Genomic DNA, 15,602 nt, shown 5'->3' with positions numbered 1-15,602 from the left:
GTTAGATCTCAGCGCTGCTTTTGATACAGTCGATCACAGTATTCCTGTACAATGCACCATCTGAAATCACTGCTGACATTAACTTTCTGTTCTGTCACTTTTGTCTCTTCACAGAAGTCCTACCTGGTGTTCTGTGACACCTTCCTGGCGGGGGCCAGCCACTGAGCTGCTGCTGTCAATACTTTCATGTTCTTGTTCTATAAATGATACACTTGGCCCTGTGTCTCTGTGTTTAGCCTTCTTCTCTCCTAGACAAGTAAAGGAGCTATGTTATGAATGATGTTCTCTTAATACTGGCTCAAAGGTTATCTGTTTAGTTGTGTTTCTCTTCAACAAAAAAAAAATAGTAATGGAATTACAGCTGCCATAACCTCTTTAATTTTTGTTTGACATAGAAAGTGCTACTGGAGCGGTACTTCTATGTTTTTTACTTTGTGCGTGTGCGTGTGTGTAAAGTAAACTTGACTGTACTATATGTAGATATATTACAGTTTACAATAGCTGTATCTTCAACACATTTCCAAATAATTATGTTGGTGAGGACGTAACTGTTTGTGTACATAATAAATAAAAGAGGTGACAAGACAAAGCCCTGGTGAGGAGAAGAGGAGACCAGAGAGGAACTCATTTACTTTCACTAGACCTAACAGAGTGACAATAATTGTAATGAAGTCCTTTTCATGCTTTGAAAAGCCCTCAATGTGAGGACATTAAAACAATCCCACAAAGCAATGAGGGCTAACATTCCTCCACAGAGATGCAATACAGTCAATTCGAGTTATTGCAAAGACCTGAAGGCAGCTATTGCACCTAGATGTGTAATGACCAGTTATTAGTTTTAGGGAGGACTTAATCTTTTGTAAACGACTATGTTTGTTAGTATAGGTGAATAAAATCATCTTTAGAAGTCACATGTTTTTTTTGTGTTTGTTTTTCCTCTGACCACCTTCGACTTATTTAAAAATGTACTTAATGATCTTTAAGTGTGGCATAAATCAAAAACACATAGGTATTGCAGAAGTATATCAATTTATCAGACAATGTAATCTCTCTCCTCTGTGGTTGAAAGTAGCTCCACTACAGGCATGTTAGCAATCATGCAGCTAGCCAACCGAATCAGCCAATCTGGTCTAATCTTTTCAACTAGATACCTCGTTTGATCAGACTCAGTGAGACTTCACCTCTCCGTCGGCTGCATCAACAGTATCGTTCTCTCTCCTCTCTTCTCTCTTCAGTGGTAACAGAAGTTACAAGATTTCCTGCCAGGAAAGACATCGACTCGTTTCTAACATCTTTAAAGCCTATAATCCAAAACCCCTTGCAGTTTTTACCAAAGTGGTCAGTGAAAAATTCATGTTTGCACAACGAGTCAAGAAAAGTTTTGGTAAAGACACAAAGCCTTGGAAGCCGTAAATTTTTTTCTATAGTTTGTTATAAGCTTAACTGTATTTTATTGGTATTTTGATGCAGACTAAGATCAATTAGCTCATAATAAGATTTTCAAATCTGAAAACCATGTGCAATTCTTTTTATTTTACTTCCGGGATACTTCAGAGGTGATGCACACATAATCCTAATCCTAATCCTAATCTTAATGGTTTGTGGTTGTAACATGAAAAAGTTCAAAATGGATGAATGTACAATTTTGCAAAGCACTGTAGCAGAAAGGTCGAGTAAGCAAATTAAAAAATCAATAAATATACCCAGCACATTAGCTGAATTATGCTGATTTATCCCTTTAATGGGAGCAATTATTTTCCTCAGGTTCAGTCTAAGAAATAAACTTAAATGTGAAGTCAGGTCCGGTTTGTTGATGCAGCACATTTCATCAACAAGGCGGTCCAAAGTGATTTACACCATAATACAGTAACCAATTAAGAAACAAGTAATAAATATTACACTTTTATATTACATCAAGCAAATATATGTCAACCATCCTGATCAATGTTCCACTTATTGGGAATCAAAGGCAAGATTGAATCATTCAGTAATGCAAACTCCCATTTCTATCTATTACACTGTTTGTGAAGAAAAAATAAAACTAAACTCTCTGCTGTCTTTAGATGTGTAGAAAGAACACAGCTTAGTTTTAGCCAAAAGTAACGCTTCTTCCAGCTGTTTCTTTCTTTCATGTGTTTGTTTCTGTTTCCTGGACCGCTAGTTCTTGTGTTTGTGTCTCTACTCTGCCTGCCTGCATGCCAGCAGTACGGCGTTTAAACTCTGTTCACCACTAACTTGAACAGGGTTTGAACAGGGCAACGTTGTTTTTTGTGGAAACATCAAGGCTTCCGGCTGCTCTTTGATTGGCTCTTTGTTTCCTCCCGTTTTGGCTTCAGGGCGAAGCCGTGCCTCTGCTGTGCTCCAGGTTCCCTTTTCATCCTGCCTTCGACACACTTATTTCCAGCTCTGCTGGGGTTCCCCTGGCGACTCCAGGTTTCCAGGGATACCTTGCTCTGCACCTTGCTCTTCTAGCTGCCCACCCACCTCTCATTCATCTACTGAATGTTCATCTTACAACCACTAAACCATCACAACCTTCTTCCCCACCATCTATTAATTACAGTAAATGCAACTTGTCTCTCTAACACTGTATACTGTGTTTACTATGGAGATCTTTTATTGATATTTACATTTTGTTAATTAGTTCTTTGTTGATGTTGGTATGGTGTAATTAAAAAAAAAATCTTTTATCACCAGCATGAATATCATATTTTTTCACGCTCATTACTTTGAGTGGACTGCAAAGTGTTTTCAATAGAGTTGAGGTCATCTGAGAAACCTAAAGGGTTAATCTGGATTTTTGTAAAAATGAGGTTCTTTTCTGTGAAGTTTTATTGCTAATAGTTTCTGTAGCCGTAGCAAAAAGACGTCATATCACTGTGACCATATTGGATTACATGTTCAGAGTTGTAGAAACACTGATGCAGCCAGCAGGCTGAGCCAAGGAAACTGCACGCCTGCTGTGCAACAGAACAAAACGCCACCGAACACAACAAAAGTTTCTTGAGAAATTGTTAGCTGCTAGTATCCATTTAGCATTTCCTGCTGAAGATATGAACGCTTTCAGTTTGGATGGTTTTAAATGCCAAAAGTGAGCAAAAACACACCCATTGTATCTTTGACTAGATGTTAGCTTGAGGGTTGGGATCCTCAGAGTGACGACAATCTGAACACCTAAAAAGGTCTGAACTAAACCTTCATCATCAGTCTCCTTTATCAAACTGATGTTTTTCAGATTGCTTTCCCAAATAGATCTAAGTTTAAACAGTCTAAACTTAGCTGGCTCTCCTTCAAAGTGGATCGTTTCCACTGAAAACAAACTAAAGTCCTCCTATGATGCTCCCAGAACTAAACCTTACCTCTGATTGGTCGCTGAAATCTTTCTCCAATTTAAAACACTGAAAAAGACAATGTTATAAAACATTGCTAACATACCAATAGACATTGAGGTCTGTATTTAACAGTCACTTTTATTTTGTGGCTCAGAAGGTGAACAGTTTGAGAGCCACTGCACTGAATAAGTCCTGGATTAAACAAACATATGTAACTTTTGCTTTGAGCAACGTCTCCTGAAACTGGTTGATGACCTCAGAAACATTTCAGAGCTTTGGACTGATGTCAAACCTCTGATGAGCGCCTTTTTTCTGTCACGTCTCCTCACAGCTGGAGTTGTTTTGAAGTGCATGTTCATCCTGGTTGCACATGACTCTCAGAAGTACATTTGTGACAAATGACATAATGCGCTCTAAAGCCCCTCGCCTCTTTCCTCTGCATAGATGTCTGATTAGACAGATATCAGTGGAGTCATAAGTGTCGATTATTCAGGCTCATTTACCTGCTTATGTCTCTGATTGCTCCTTCACTGCCTTTTCTGCTCCGTGTTTTCACATAGAGCTGTTCCTGCACAAAGCTCCTCTCAGACTGAACGTGTGCTGCGGCTGTTGGCATCGCCCACAAACAGGTCCTGGGATCTAAGTGATCACATGCTTATCTTACTTTTGTAGACAGACATAATCTGGAAAAACACTTTAACTCTGAAAGGTACCGTCGCCCCTGTAAGTGTAAAATAACCTCTAACTTATTTAACCAACGACATGCGGAAACTAACAGTGTTTTTATTCATAGCGCAGTGTGTAAATTAATGCAGCCAAATTTTGCCTTTTCATTTTTATGCTTTATTTATTTTTATTTATTTTTTTTTTTTTACAAACTGTCCTGTCCAGCAATGTGACAAACAGAATTGTTGTCTGAGTATTAAGGTGAAGCCAAACAGATTTACTTTCACAGCTGGATGCTTTCACAATCATTCTCCACTATTTATATATATGAAACTCTTTAGAAATTGCTGCTGATTTATTTCATGTAATGGACACAGAGACGTAAAAGAAATGGGGAAAGTTGGGGAAAAAGCTTAGAGAGAGAAAGAAAAAAATAGGAGAGAACGATAGAAAGAAGAATAGAGAGAACACAAGTAAATGTCTGCCTCTACACCTGCAGAAGGAGAGAAAACACAAAAAATCACTGTAGCTGGTCTTCCACTACAAACGTGCACAAACATTTGTTGATTGATTGATGGATTAAAGAAGTTGGCTTCTTATTCAGGTGTTGTCCCAAGTTGTCACCAGTTAACAGCTACGTAGGCATCGTTTTGGGGAAGTTTCAGTTTGCGATTTTACATTATAGCTACGGATTCAACACGTTGGAATGACACACAACTTTTTATGAGCTGTGTGATGCTGTGAGAGCTCTGGTGGAGCCAGCTGCTCGTTATCCAAAAACCCTCCAAAAGCAAACCATCATCCTCCTACCGCTTCCTGTCATCCTGTTTGACGTTTTTGCTATAATCTAATAAAATTTCATAATCCTGAAAAACAAAAACAGGATGTTGAATTCATTAAACTGGCCAGTCTTTCAGTTTATGTAAATTTCATTGATTTATTTTCTTTTTTTTTTTTTTTTGCTTAAAGGTTCAAGAGTGAGCAGCGACCGTGAGAGGGTCTTACCAAGAACAGTGTCAGTGATGAGGTTTTAGCTGGAATATGTTTGTGATTTGAACTTGTTGATGTGCGCTTGTGAGAAAGTATGTGAGACAAAGAGTATGCAAGCAAAGGGAGGAAGTGAGTGGGTGGGGGTTCAAAGTGGTCGGTGATGTTGTTCGGTTCTGTTCTGTTTAATCCTAATTAGCAGCCTGCCTGTAAGCCTCAGGTGCAGTTTGACAGTTCAGCACACACTGTTTTCTTAAAATCAATTTTCCTAAAACAAGCATTATTCCCATAGCAAGAAGAGGATAACAGAGTCTTGGTTGCTTTTTATTTATTTATTTTTCTTTTTTTTTTTTTTGAGGGGTTTGAGGGGAACATGACATTTCAGGCCAAGTCTAACATCCCTAAAGACAAATAGCCAAAAGTGATGAGTTGTCGTGTATTCTGTCTCACAGAAAGTCTTTCTTGACTTGTTTAAAAACCCCAAGAGTTGACAGACTGACAGGGATGTCCCTGCTGAGACCCTGTCAGACACTGTGTGTGTGTGTGTTCATACTTCAGATGTGTGCGCGTTAGCAGGGGTCAGACAGGGTCTGTGTGACATACAGCTTCTACTAAATTAAGTCTGGACGTGAAGGAAGTTTACATGAATCATGATCAGGAATTCCTGGGTGTAACATCATTTTGCCTCAATCTGATGTGTGAAGAGCCAGACTGACAAAACAATACATATTTCATACATCTGATCAACAATGGAGCAGCAACAAAGGCTTTTGTATTGAAAATGTTGCTTATTTTGTCAATAAAATATGAGATCAAGTAATTAAACACCCTGCAGTTAACATCATATACATTTTTTATTGAATCCAACGACTATTTCTTTTCTTAGTACTAGTTACATATTCAATATGATGAATTCTCAGAGTGTCTCTATGTTCTGTCAGGTCCCAAGTGGATCAGGCGAGTCTCACATGCTTCATTCAAGACGTGTCTGTGGACTCTCTATGGGCTCTTTGACGTCACATCCACATGCACAAATGAAGCTCATTTTTCCACTTTGAGTGACCATCACAGCAAGGAAAGACAAAATTGTATTTTACCATTAAGCATATTTAGCCACGGAAATGCAAATGCATATAATTTGTGCTATGTTAACTCTCCAGGTCCATTAGGTGGCATTATTAACATTTGACTCAATGAGCCTGCTTGCATATTTTCTCATTTAAGAGTCCATGTGAGTTAAAGATCACAAGACCAGAAGGAAACAGAGAGGAAGGTCGGCTCTGATCTTGTTTAAATATGAAACCACAGAACAGCTTTCAGAACGCACTACCTGTCTGCTCCACAGGAGTTACCTGGACGCTCTGGAAGGGCGTTGACTTGTGTTTCTCTCCTCTACTCCTGTCTCCTTTCTTGTTATACCTTCTTCCATCTTTCTGCCTTTCTTTGTTATCTAATACGTCTATTTCATTAGAAAGAAATACCTAATATAATTTTACGTGTGTCAACGGTGAAAGTCGTGACGCTCCAGTTGTGAAAGGAAATCTGTTGGGCCTCGCCTTCAGTCAGAGTAGGATTCTGAAATTCCGAGTGCCAGGACACATAAGTAGTAACTTTTCAAAAACACGATGCACATAGGAATTAAAAACTGCCCTCATTTTAAACTAGACAAACTGTCTCAACAGGTTTCCGTCATAATCAACAGTGTTTTCGAGGACTTGTGGAAACTTCTGGTGAGTTCATTCATGTTCTGTGAAGCAGCTGCTGCTTTACATCTGAGGTGTAAAGAAAACATCCCCGTCTCCCTTCTTAAGCTAGTTTGTCCCTGGGAAGATATTATGTCATCACAGTCAGCAATAAAGACAATAACAAACACTGCATGAGAATATATCTCTGTGATTAAAGGCTGGCATGTACCACTCAGGGAACAGTTGTCATTTTAGAGGCACATTTTTATTTTATTTTTTGCAAAGGGACTCTTTAAAATTCACTGATCTGACTGGCGGCACCTCCTCCTGTCATCTCCTCGCTCATTTCCACTTCTGAAGGAAATCCTACCTGCCTCTCGGAGGCAATCCTTTAGTGTAAGGTGAGCACGGGCTGCTAGTCTGAGCATAATTGGAGGAAGTTATCTGTCTCGTCCCCGCTGGGGTTTATTTTTACAAGCTTGAAACAATGATGTCAATTCATCCCGGCCCTTTATGGTTCTCTCCGCATCCATTTTCACTGCGCGAGGATCGATGTGGGACACATTCTGCGGCTGATAAACTGTGACTGCCCCATTATACGGTGAGGCCAGCCAGCACTTAAGCGGCAGGAAAACACATAGAGCTGCATCTGATCTAAGGGAATAAAGGAGGACATGAATATATCTGTGAGCATTTGGCCAACAGGAGCATCCCCATTCAATCCCAAACCGCATCTGAAGAGCTCTTTATCTATGACAGGCGCTCTCAGAGGAGCGGTTTGCACATTTAAAGAAGAAAAATGAGGAAGGAGAGGGAAAGGACGAGGATCGAAGGAAGGAAAACGACGACATCTCACACTTCCTTGAAAAACTACTCTTTCTCCTCAAACTTTTCAAATTGTTTCATGCTAAGCCACTGTCCTTCATGTAGTTTTTTTGAGGGGAGATTTATGTGATAGACCAACACGAGTAACACATAAAAGAGTTTATTATGAACAGTGACTCTTCAGTTCCTCTTTGTACATATTTGTCCATTCTCCAAACTCAATCTCAATCAAGCTGGATGAAGAGAGTCTTTGAAGAGGAATTTTCAAGTTCCCTCCACCCCTCTTTCAAATTTTGTAAATTGATTATAGATTTTGTTAAACTGGGCAGAAAATGAGTGAATAAACTGATTGAATATTTGACGAAAAAAAAGTCTTCACCAATTCTCAATTGTGCTTTGACTTGGCCGTTCTAAATCATCAACAGGCTTTGATAACTTTTATCGTCACCATGAAAACAATTCAGAGTTAGAGTTTCATTCAATGTATGAAAACCCCAAAACTGGCTGTTTGGTCAGGAATGTTATTTTTGTTATTTCATCCTCTGTTGGTTTTATGAGAGCATCAATAAATATCAACAAATTCAAAAATATGATAACAGAGGAAACCTGTGGCCAGGCTAACTAGCCTGAGGAAGCAGCTGCAGCCTAGCACAAAGCAAGGACGTGTGTTTGTGGGGGGTGATTGACAGCACTAAGACCCTCCTCCTCCTGGCTCTGATTGGCTGCTTCTGACCAATAGCGGAGCATTTCTCCAAACAGGAAGAAAAACAATGTTTTTCAGATTATTTGTCTCATGTTACACTGTCAGGACAAATATTTTTTAACAAATATGTAAAATAAATAAATACATAAATGTTTATGTAAACGTTACATACTGCAGCTTTAAACATCTCTTCATCATTGTATGAAGCCTTCTGTCTTCATGATGCATTTTTATCCAATGTCCTCCAACAGACGTCTGAGTCCCTGACACAACAATAAACCACAAACAGGTGGAATTTGTTCATCAACTGGATGGCTTCTGAACTGATTGCACTGGATTTTACTGAGGAGTGTCAGTGTAAAAGAGGCTACACAAAATTTCACTCCAGAGTTTAACGATTTTCAGTTGAACATTTCTGATCTAGAATCAATAGGATACACGCATGCTAATCGGCCTGCAGTTTGGGAATGGAGCCGAAAAAGAATTTAAAGTCGGAGAAAGAGGAATGTTAAAGATGTCACTCTGCACTTCTCCAGTTTATGAAGTGCAGTGGGGTATGGTTGTTTACAACACAAGCAATTTACAGTAGGGTTCTTGGTGTAGCTTCCTGGCAAGCTACATACATCATAGCCAAATGTTAACTTTTAGGTAAAATCAGATCCAATCGCTTCAACACAGTTCAGGCTTCCGACAAGCAACCGGTCCAACAGCCTGGAGTCCTGACCTCTCTGGACGAAGCAAAACGGACAACAGGGGGCTGGTTTTTACCAGGCCAGTCTCCTGAACGGCAAAATGTGGAAAAAGTTAAATGAGGTGTGAAGATTTCTGCAGCTCTTTTTGCTTTGAGGTGAGAGATTCAAAGAAATAAGTCAGAATCTCCACTGAAGAGAAGATGGAATGATGATGTCAGCGCTTCTGGAAGATCGGAAAGTCTCAATGCGTCTTTGTGCTGGAGACTGAAAGGGTGGCAGGGCTTGTCAGAGACTGTGGGAGGTTCTGCAGAGCTTTGCATTATTGGAGATGGGGTCAACCAGAGTTCAGCATTGTGCAGTTTGACCCAGAAGCATTGTCAGGATACACGCATGCTAATAAGTATGTCCAAACTTCAGCTTCTTGGGAGCAAATTGCTTGCAGCGCCTTAAAGCGCTGCATAAACTCTCTCTCTCTCTCTCTCTCTCTCACACACACACACACACACATACAGCTGATGAGCTTATCTCCACTGAATGCAGCCTATTTATTTGTTTGCCAAGACTGTAGATATAGCAGAGGGAGCAAAAAGCCCAAGACACTGTAAATCCATTTATGTGTGACAGAAAGTGCCAGCTTGTGTCCAGCCATGTGTGTGCGCATCTGCACGGTCAACTTACCATCAGACCCAACTCAGAGTAAATCAGAAGAAGCCCCTCTGTGTCGGCGGCTCGCCACCTAGAAGGACGGGCGGCCATTTGTATTCAGCGGGGCTCCTGCCCGTTGGTGAGCTGCCTCACTTAATCAGTCCTGTAAAAGCCAAAGCAAATCACTGCAAATCACTCTCTTGTTCTGATTAGCAAAAGCCGAGCCTAACAAGGAGAAAATGAATCTTATATTACTGATTTAGATCTTAGCTCCACACGCAGGATGATATTCTGCGCAAGGTCAGCTTCATTGGTTTTTTAAAAGCTCGGGACATTGCTGTATGTTGTTTTTCCCCCCCGAGGATCATCAGCTGCTGGATCCTCCAAAACCTTTACAGTTTCGTCGTGATCGCTAAAGAGGTTCCAGAGTTCTTCAAAGAAAGTTGAAAGGGGAAGTTCAGAATGTGCCACTATCTGCACTGTCTGTGCCACTCCCTCTGATGGTTTACTCTGGTACTGCTTTTACTCATCAATCATGATCAACAATTTGGATTTTTTGTTTTGTTTTTGACTCATCCAGAAAATTCCAGAATGACTCTTTAAAGTTAAAATGAAAACTGATTTCTACAAAACGACAATTGCTTAAAAATATCGAACATAAAATGAGCTCCAGCCTGTTGGTGCCAGTAGTCTCACAATGTGTTGAATGGATCTGAGTGCAGTGAGTGTGCCTCAAGGGATGGTAGTAAAACACACCAAATGGTCTGTTTTCCTGGCTGCAATTACAACATGAAGACTAAAGAACACAAAGTCTTTGGTCTGATGAGAGCAAAATGGAGCTTTTTGGTCATCAGAGGAGATGCCATGTTTTATGGACAACAAATTTAGGTGACAGTGTGTTAAATATTATGTAATCTTGTTTTTGGATGGTTGTGGTTCTGTCTCTTTTCTTTTCTTTTTTTTTTCTTTTTTTTTGGTTGGACTTTGAGGCTGAAATAAAGTTTCTGTCTATATATAAACACACCACCCCTACTATGTAGCATGGTGGTGGCAGGATTATACTGTGGGGACTCTTCTCGGCATCAGGCCCTGGAAGGCTTGTAAAGGTAGAAGGTTAAATAAATTCAACAAAACATCTGGAAATCCTGGAGAACAATTACTTTCCAACGACTTGCAGCAAGCATCCAGCTCCACAGAGATGGATGGTGGGGGTCCTGGAATGGCCCAGTTAAAGTCCAAACCTCAGTCCGATAGAGAACTGGTGACTTGAACAGCTGATCCTCAAACAACCTGACTGATATGGAACTGGTGAGCAGGAAGAATGGGGAAAAACTGCAGCGTCTGATCGAGAGCTGTCCACTGACACACACACACCCCCGACACACACACACACACACACACGCACACACACACGCACACCCACACACACACACACACCGAGATTCCAGCCAGCAGTGCAGAAACTCCATGCTGACCTAAAAGGTGGGAATATTCATACAATATTTTATTTCATGTTGAATATTTTTATTCAACACATTCTCACACCTGACTCGTCATATATTGACGAGTTGGGACGCCGTCTGACCATGCGTCACATATTGACGCGAAGGGTATACCCTTCGCGTCAATATGTGACGACTTGGGCAGGTTCCTTCACCGTAAAATTTCTTGTAGAAATAAATTTTTTCTTTGACAATTTTTGGGGGTTTTTTGTAAATGTTTTTGTCAAAAAAGCCTCATTGTATTGATCATAACTGACTTGTAAAAGCAATAAAATGGCAACTCATCCAACGGGATGAAAACGTTTTATAGCCACTGGAGCTTCAAATCGTTCTTCTGAGCCCCTCTGAACTACTCAAACATCAGAGTTTACAGTTATTATGTGAATAATCATATTCATAAATTCAGTCTCTTCCTTTCCTGTAGCCCTTCTGGACTCATTTACAGTAACTCTGTAATCCAACTAAGCAGTGTACAAAATTACACAGAAATGAAAACTACCTGCTGGGTCTGTCTGTCCTGGAGGTTTGACTCATTTAGGAGCGTCTGCAGCGTGTTGCAGGCAGACGGACGATTTATTCAAATTAAAAGGAGTTAAATGAAGGACGTCTTGAAAACTGAGCTCCATTTTTTCTCGCTTGTGTTGGACATTCACATAAAATCCTAATAAAATGCAATAAACTTTGTGTTTACTCCATAACAAACTGTGAAAAAGTTCAAGTGGTATAAATAGTTTAGGAAGGAACTATAGTCATCAGTGATGATACTGCTAATTATTTCTATTGTTCATAAATTCAGCGGAAGTGAGTGGGAGCCATGAATGAAAAGAGTAGAATTTAATGAACTCTGTTCAGATGTAACCCTTCATTCACCAGAGAAAACAAATGGAGGTATAATTTACTGAAGCTGTAATGTTGCTTTAATGCAACGATAAATAACAATAGAAGCAGTTTTTACAGTCACAGATGTTAATGGACGACTTTCTGTGATACTGCTGTGAAAAACTGAGGTTGGTCAGATTATACAATCTCATTTTGGAGTTTCAGTTTATCCTCGATTGTCAGAAAAGTAGAAAATATTCCTTCATCAGTTCCTCTGTTCCTTTTTGTGTCTCTTTTTGGCTCTGGTTCTGAACCAGGTTCTGGTTCTGTTGGAGGTTTCTTCTTGTAAAAGGGGAGGTTTTCTTCTCACTGTCGCCACATGCATTCTCAGTGTCAGAGATTTCTGCAAAGTCAGTGACACAACACAAGCGATTGCCGTTATGTGTTCGTCCCGGAGGAGTGAATCCTGCAGGTCAAAGACTCGATGTAATCCGCTGGGTTTCCTTAGACCAAAATGTTTTAAACTAATTTGAATAATAAACTATTACGAACTGGTTGATAACTAGGATCGATTGGAATCTGTGTGAATGACTGTTTTCTTGTAAAGTGCCTCCAGGTTACATTTGCTGTAAAATGGCGCTCCTGCAGCCTTCCAAGTTCCAAAACCAAAAATTCAAAGAGAGGCGGCTGATGGCTACAGGTGATTTTGTTCTTCCACTTCCCACTTGATTGTTTGATTGTAGTTTATTTCTTGCAAAAATATGGACAAAACAATTAAAACTAAAATGATCTTAGTTGAGAATGAAAGTTTACTTAATCTGATTCAAAAAGTGGTCAACAAAATGTTTTTACAAAAGCCTCCTGGTCGTCACACCGGACATTTGCCAAACAAAAGTCCAGTGTGTTCGCAGTGGGAGGGTCTAAACATCACCAAAGTAATCCAATCAATTAAAAAATAAATTAAAGACTTTGGTTCTAAACTAACTACAGTATATTCTAACTAAAAAAACAACTAAACTAAATTGACAGAATTTATGATTTAAAAAAAAAAAACTCAACATAAATGGCCACAGCAGGCGCTGTATAAATAATCTGCTGTCTTTTGGTTTTAGTCATATATCTGTCATATCTACATGACAAAACATTCCCAGGACGTCTTCATGCCTTCATGTAGCAGGACATTAAACACTGCAGCCTGATGGCTGATTAGTGGCGATGTAAAAATCTTCCGTTCCATCTAGAGACTGCATGTTTTCTGTTGACTTTAATGAGAAACACTTTTCTTGTTTTAAGTAAATGGTGTCATTTTTGTAATATCTTTACCACCCAGAGGAGCTCTTTGTTTCCAACAGTTCTCCTCTTATTATGAAATAATGAGCCCCGAAGTGACTCTATGAGCAGCATACATCTGCATCGTAAAGGTTACATGCTCAACATTAATATTGTAAAGTGCAGCTTGTTGGTAGTTGGTTGTGACCAAGTCATCTCTAGAAGCCATGAACGGGAAATAAAAGTGTTCTGATTAGAGACAGCCTCCGATCAATCTAAACACATTTTTTTCCTCCTTTAATAGTTTAACCATTCAGACAACAAACCCAACAGAGACACAATCAAAACTGTCAGATGACTTATTACCCCACAATAATAACTCAGAAATAATCCAAATTACGATGTATTATTATTTCTTTCCTACTTACAGAAAGTTTCTGTTAATATTACAGGTTTGTGGTGCCTTCCTATCCTAAAGAAAAACATGTAAAACATCAGATATTTCACTAGGAGATATTAACATACATGGAAAAACCTTACATAACCTTGTATACAGGCAGAAAGTACGGCAGTCACTGTAAGAAAGGCTTACAGTATTCAATTATGCCGCATAACTGATAAGTAGATTATTGCGAGGGAACGCAAAAGAAAGTTTTTCCCCATTTCCCCTAGAGGGCTCTAAATATATCATCTAGTAGTAAAAGTAAAAAAAAACTAGCATGCTCTGGACGTAAGATGGAGTACATGAACACATAATCATGACGTGCTTTGATTAAACTAATTTATCTTCGATGTAATTCCAGTAAAATTAACTTTATACCAAGTGAGTCTCTCACCTGAGAATGTGAAACTGTACTGGGCTGATTCTGTACCTTCAAATAATTTTAATAATGCTCCTGTAACTTATGAGTCTGAAACAGGAATAGGTCTGAAAACAGCCTGAGATTCATTTGATGGATCAAAGAGTGATGTCATCCCTGCTGATGTCACTGTTACCAATGGAACTGAACATTCTAACGATGCGTTCACATCAAACAGGTTTGAGCATCAGGTGAATCTTGTTCACATTCAAAGTCAATGTGGAATCCTGGACGCGCTTGATGCGTCAAACGGTTCAAATGGCGCCGGATCGGCCCTTAACGAGACTCCACATAGACTTTGAATGTAAATCAGATGCACCTGACGGTCAACGAACCATTATATGTCCAGTGTCACATTCCATCATATTAGGACCAAAGTCCAGTCCTAATATGATGGACTCATTGCTTTGATTCTGGGGTAACGTTTAGAGGTAAGATGTGAATTAAGTTTTAGTTAAGGTTAGGGTTTATGGTGCATGTTTATGTCTGTTAATTCTAAGATTGAACAGCACTGAAAGCAGCCCTTTAAACCAGTGGTCCCCAACCACTGGGCCTATATTGAGTCTGGAGGAGCTTTTATTTTGAAAATCCTAAACCGGATGCTGTCGCTTACGTCTTGCGCGCCAACATGCAGCAGAATGAGTAAGAGACAATTGCATTGGTGTCGATCCTCACAACACGAACCCCCTGTCCCCCTGTCGTAAGAAACACACACACCCCTCCACCCCCCAACCCCGGTCCGCAGGAAATTTACGAAGGGTTGACCAGTCTGCTGACCGGGACCACTGGTTTAGAACATAAACCTTCTGGCTCCTTTTCATCCTTTTAAAGCCCCTGGGTGTGCTACAAATCCATTACTGCTTCACTGGGCCATGCATCAGCATAAGATGAAGCAGCAGCACAAAAAATGTCAGAGATTGTTTAGGGTAAGCCACTTCTGGAAGTGATGAAACACTGTTCCTCACATGAAGACGTTTTAAGTGTCTGTCACTGCGTGTTTCAAACCTTGACAAATGCATAGACATTTCAAATGACACATCAATGACAGAGTGTTGACAGAAGGACCAAGGTGAAGCTGAGTTGTGGCTAAATCACACACACCTTCACAAGACCTGGGATGTTGGAGCTTACAAGTGTGGCTGGAGAAGTTGCGGCAGATTTGAGTTGTTTAGTTTGAGATGGCGGGGCTGGAAATGTTCTCCATAAAGTCAAAACAACAACACAACAAAATACTGGTAGAAAACTTCTGAAGTTTTTATTTTTTCCTGACCTGAACCAGTTGATGAATATCTTCAACTCTCCTTGTTCACACAGCAGCCAAAGCCGAACCAAATTCATTTTTTTTCAGTTTCGCCCAGCCTCACATAACAACCCCAGAGTGGTTGGCTCAAACTCCACATCCACACAGATTTCTCTCCAGAAGCTGCAGTCAATGCTCCACTAAAATCTATTGATTGATAAACGTTCAGATTGATCCACAGACCGCTCCATCCATCATTATTGACATAAACAAAGTGCTGCTGTGTGACGTCTGCGTTCTTCTTCTTCTCCTGTGAGTCACGTTGGGATTACAAGCCGTTCAAACAGAAGTCTGACTCTAATTAATAGTATGAATAA

The sequence above is a fragment of the Gambusia affinis genome, linkage group LG07 (genome assembly GCF_019740435.1).
Source record: "Gambusia affinis linkage group LG07, SWU_Gaff_1.0, whole genome shotgun sequence".
NCBI lineage: Eukaryota > Metazoa > Chordata > Actinopteri > Cyprinodontiformes > Poeciliidae > Gambusia > Gambusia affinis.
This window is presented reverse-complemented; position numbering follows the sequence as displayed.